Source organism: Cibotium barometz, chromosome 15, assembly GCF_041138505.1.
Source record: "Cibotium barometz isolate CiBa-2024 chromosome 15, ASM4113850v1, whole genome shotgun sequence".
Classification (NCBI taxonomy): domain Eukaryota; kingdom Viridiplantae; phylum Streptophyta; class Polypodiopsida; order Cyatheales; family Cibotiaceae; genus Cibotium; species Cibotium barometz.
Window position 1 is genome coordinate 41,524,844 of NC_141060.1, and position 5,799 is coordinate 41,530,642.

Sequence of the window (5,799 nt, forward strand, 5' to 3'; positions counted from 1 at the left end):
AACTCTCTCTCTCTCTCTCTCTACTGTGCTTAGATTTGCAGTGTTCTCTATCTCTATCACGTGCACGTGCACACATTCGAATCTCCTCACACCCACATCTACCTCCCTCTCCCCAACAACCTCTTTTTTGTACTGTGAAACCTTCTTTATTTCGCTCCCCCCCCTAAAACCTTTCTAGAAAAACACACTATGGAGGGTAGTGCATCTTTGTTGAGGAGAAGGCCAAGGGAGGAGGTTGGGGCTTTACTCATGCACAACAGGGATGAACATGGTTCTTGGGTTGAAAAACAATTTCAAAAGGGTGATTGGGTGTATTCGCATCCCAATGCCATTGGACCGCATCGAGTTCGGCATCGAGATGTGGTTGAGCAACATTGGAAGGGGCATCTACTAGGATTCAAGGAAACAAGGCATGATGGATTGGTGGCACTAGTGCAACATGTGTACTTAGCATTGGAAATTTCTTTGAGCCCACATCATCATAGTTCTCGTTTCCCTTGCAACTGTATGCTTTCACTTTGGTATGTTAGTGTACATGGTATTTGAACTGTTCTTTTCAACTTTATTTGATAGTTTCCTCATTTCTAGATATTTTTCCTTCCAATATCATTTTTCCTTCCAATATCATTAAGGAGTAGCCCATAATGAGCTTAACAGGAACATTCTATGCCGTATATGCACACATTGGGGATAGTGTATTCTGTGACAGTGCCCCTTCTGACCTTGCTAGTTGAAAGATTTTTTTCTACACCCATAAATATGTAGTCCCAATAGAGGTCAACAGGTTTGATAAGCTTGAAGAAGTCCCCTCTCCTTCCCTCTCTAGTGCTGAATGGCCAATGCCTGATGTTTGGACTATTGTTGCTCTTAAAAGCAAAGATGGCCAATGATATACATTCTTATTTCAAGGACACAAAGGCCTCAAGATCGGTTGGTCTTAGCTGGGCATGCCCTGTGCATGTGTTTGCCCACATGTTTCAGGCCATTACTTGCACACGAATGCCAACAATGTACATGTGCAAGGTGGTAGGCTATGAAGAGATTGTCAATTTTCTTGGCCAAGGTGGGACATTGTGGAGAGGGAGCACAAAGGAGAGAATTTCAGGTGCAATGTAGTGCATTCAAGTGTCTTCTTTTGATTCTTGCGAGCTCATACCACTTTGTGTACTCGTTTCTATTTCGAGCAGTGGATGAGGAAGTAGGATATATGGATACCCTTACAAGCTCAAGAGGAGGTTGTACAGCCTATATATCTCTCTATAGGCCTACCTAATGTGGGGGTAGAGATTGTCCAAGCAAGTAAGCATTGGAGCCTTTTGAACATCCGTGATCACCTACGCATTTTGGGATTTGAGGGAATCAATAATGCTTGCTTTAATGTGCAGGGTAGGAACGTAAGGATTGTCAGACATTTAAACCTCTGTATTTGCTCACCCCTTTCTTGAGTCACTTACCGTGTTGGGTGTTTGGATAGGTTGGAAGGAGGATGGAAGCAAACACCAAGGTGTCCTTGGATTGGGGGCTAGATGATGTCACCTTGGTTCAAAGAATCGAAGCTATGAGTATCCACTGGAACAATTTTGTAATATCCCTCCATCGGAGTTTTATATAAAAAAATATTTTCTAAGATACTTCAGTATTTAAAATATATTGTCTGGTTTCTTGAGGAGACAGTTTCGTCTTTTAAAAAAATAACGTTTTTTTTGGTCCAGTGTGAAATGGCCACTATCTTGTATAAATAGTACTTTGAAGGCCTTATGTGTCATTTTTCACTCATTCTCAATAGCACAAGCCATCTCCACTCTCGAGCTTCAGAGCACATGGTTGCCTGCGATGAACGCTTCATGGACTTCCTTTGTGAGAGAGAGTTTCCATAGGCCACACACTTGCACGTAATGTTCACTCATGAGATTGATTGGATTTCCACACTCTGCCTCCATGAAGAATTATTTGTGGACACATTATCTTACATGGACACCCACATCAAGCCGCACTCTATCTCTTTGGCCACTTAGATGAAGACAAATTGTGGGTGCCCTCCAACCTCCTAGAGTACATCAACCACAACTAAAGGCCCTTCCAAAAGCTGCTCACAAGATTTGAAGCAATGGTTATGAAATCTAGACACTTCTTAGAGCTTGACAAGAAGCAAGTACGTAAGCTCAATAGAGGTGCCATTGGCCATCGCTTCCTATCACGGCTAGCTTGCTTTGTTTTCGTCCTTTTAGAAGGAGAGGAGGAAGAGGAGGTCAAAATTCCACAAATGCACTTTGGTGGATTCATCCAAACGACAAGGAAGAGCCTTAGCGTGCAATGCACACATGTGCCAATGAAAGCATGATCGTCTTCACAAAACAATTTCCAAGAGGTGAGTTGGCGCTCGTAGAAAATCCGTGCCGCTTTGAGGCCAGTGGAAGCGGCACCGCAATTGAAGATGAAGATGAATCTGACTCCCTTCTTGAGATAGAGATTGACTCTCTATGTCCGGTTGTGGTAGGGGGAAGCTTTTCATTTTTTTGCATGACATTGAAAAGTCATGTGTCCTCCGTATGGATGAGTTCTTGAGCATGCTCAAGGTGAAGGTGAAGTTCCCATTCGATGACTCCAACACAGGTAACATAGAGGATAACCTCCTCCCACTCACAAACTTGGTGGAGGAGATAGTGGTGATTGCTCTGAGGCAGCCAACGAATGCAGAGCAGGCAAATGTCACCAAGGAGGAGTTCCAAGCGGTGCAACAAAGTGTATCTTGCGCAATTGTGCCTTGGACACCAATTCTAACACATAATATCGATGAATCCAAGTCCAAAATTGACTTGGAAAGAAAGGCTGCTGCAAATGAAGATAATAAGCAAGTGAGGGTGCTAGAGATGGATAGTTTTGCTATGCGGGGCATGGGAACGCGATCTACATTAGGGGAAGGTTGAGGTCTATGGGGGCCCTTTAAGCTGCCATGAGATTAAGGAGATGATTAGTGTGAAGGCCAATAGGAAAAATACATGTGTACAAAAACGTTGGGTTGATTAAGACCCTAAATCTTATGGTCAAAGGTAGAATCTTACCTTTTTCAGATCTGCCAGGAAAGAAAATCTTCAATATCTTTTTTTTTAAATATTTTTTTAAAGGAAAAGTTTCAAAAAGTTACCCCCCCTCACTTCCCTCTTCCCTCCAAAAGTAGGGGCGTGTTTCTCTCTCCTCCCTTTTAGACTAACCCACTTTCCCCATCTACCACTCACTACACCCTCACTTGCAGCCCTATCTTCATCCCCAACTTGAGGAAAGCTCTTTGCTACCACCTACTCAGAGAAAGCTCTATTATCAGCCTCTTTCTCTCTCTAGAGGAAGCTCTGTTATCAAACTCTGTCTCTCTCTCTCTCTCTCTCTCTCTCTCTCTCTCTCTCTCTCTCTCTCTCTGTGCAAGCAGGCACCTAATGCAATCTCTCATTAGCTTTCTTTTGAGGAAGGCTCTTTGCTACCAACTACTCAGAGGAAGCTCTGTTATTAGCCCTTCTCTCTCTCTCTAGAGGAAGCTCTGTTATCAGACTCTCTCTCTCTCTCTCTCTCTCTCTCTCTCTCTCTCTCTCTCTCTCTCTGCATGCAGGCATCTAATGCAATCTCTCATTTGCTTTCTTTTGAAGGTTTAGCTTTCTGTGTGTGTGTGTGCATGTGTGTGTGTGTGTGTGTGTGTGTGTATTGTGTGTGTGTGTGTATGGATTTGCAGCAAACTTCTTTGAAGCTTTAGCTAGCTCTCTCTCTCTCTCTCTCAGCAGGTATTTGCTTTTTTTCCATATTCTTAACATTCACTTTCTTTTCATTTGGGCCATCGATGGCTCTTCAGTGTGTACGCAGGCCATCATCCACTATCGAGTCCATGGCTATTTCCACAGTACAGGATGATGAAGGTTATTGGATTCCTACTGTTTTTAAGCGGTTCATGTGGATAACAATGCAGCCCAGTTTGAGGGGTGCACACAAGGTTCCTCGAAGGCACATGGCTTCCACAACAAACCATCACTGGAAAGGAAGGATCTTAGAATTCAAAGTTTGCAACAAGGATGGAAAGCAGCTTGCAAAGGTGCAACATGTTTACACCTCAAGCCAAATACATCTTGAAGATGAGAACTCACCACGGTTCCCAACTAACTGTAAGTTTTAGTACTTGTTTAATGTTTCTTTGCTTTAGAGAAATGCTTGCATGAAGACTATGTGAATATCAAGAACTCCAATGTATTCTATTGTATGCAGATGTTTTCCCTTCAACATGTGTGGAATGGCAGCCTCTAGAATGTTTTACAGGGACCTTCGAAGCATGTCATGTTGATCTAGGTAGTCTTATGTATGCTGGGGAAACAAGTTCCGAACTTGCAAATAGAGGAGTATTTTTCATTGCTGCAACATATGTTGTGCCACAGAGGGGAAGGTTTGGAGCACTTGAGCCAATTTCTCCTCCTGTGCAACTAAATAGCCCGGAATGGCCCATTCCAGATCCCACCACAATGGAGAGCTTTCAGCGCAAGATTTTCCATGACATTCAGTCAAGCCTAAAGGCTGCATATGGATTGTTGAAATTTGAGCAAAATGATGAGCTATGGTGGATCAAACACTAGAATCAACATAATTAACAAAGTGATTAGCAAGTGATTAAGACGTAATTAGTGAATAATTAGCACATAGATTAAAGTAGGCATGGATACTCAAAAACCAGCAAATTCTCATTAGGGCTATGCCTCAATTTATAGAGTTTACATCAAGCATCTAATCCCATTGATTTCTCCATGATTCACTCCCAGAATATCTCCACCTTTTGCCTGATTCTCTCCACCTCTTCTCTTTTTCCTGAATATCTCCTAGAATATCTCCACACTCCTAAATTCCCTCATGCTACCCATTATTCTCTCCCAGTAGATTCTTCTCACCTTTTCACAGGTTCTTTCACAATTACATCTCCTCTTTTACAGCCTATATCCAAGAGCTTGTTCCCACACACACCCTATTCACTTGTATATTTCAACACCTCCCCTCAAGTGAATAATCCTAGCACACCTGGACCCTGTATCAAGTTTCCCTCTTACTTGATAGCCCGCGACCAGTGCCTCAAGTCCCTAAACTCCATAGTCCTTGACACTCTCTCTCTCTATGTGTCCAAGGCTACTATAAGTGCCCGCGACCTTGACTAAAGTGCTCATACATACATCTACCACTTGGCCTACATCATCGGTGGCTTAGAGGTGGTTTTACTTTGTTGGGGCAGGTTACATTGGGTTGTGGGGTCTCTCTCTCTCTCTCTCTCTCTCTCTCTCAGAAAAGATGATCTGACTCCACTTCTCTTGGAGCCTCCATGAAGTTTGCCGATGTCATTCCTTCTTCACTGGGTTTGCTGTAGCAGTCTCTCGCCATGTGTCCTGGCTTTCCACATTTGTGGCAAGTGAAGGTCCTCCCTCCTACTCTGCCTCTTCCTCGTCCTCGTCCTCGAGAGAATCCTCCTCGGGTGAAGAATGCTTTTTCCTCTCCTGCTGTTGAGTCGAGCCCTTTCTTCTCTTTGCCTCTGCTCTCTTGCTCTAGTAGATCTGCTTCTATCTCGTGTATCTTCAGTTCAGGTATATTCTTTAGTGTTGCTACAATGTTTTCATAATCTCCTTTGTCCACACTCTTCAAAAGTACAGCTAATGCTTCATCATCTTCTACCTTTTTGCCAATAGCTGCTGCTTAATGCTTTTATATTTGTTCAAGTGTGTGATTAAAGGTTCACTTTCCTTCATGTCCAATTTGTAAAATTACATTAATAGATTTATCTTGGAA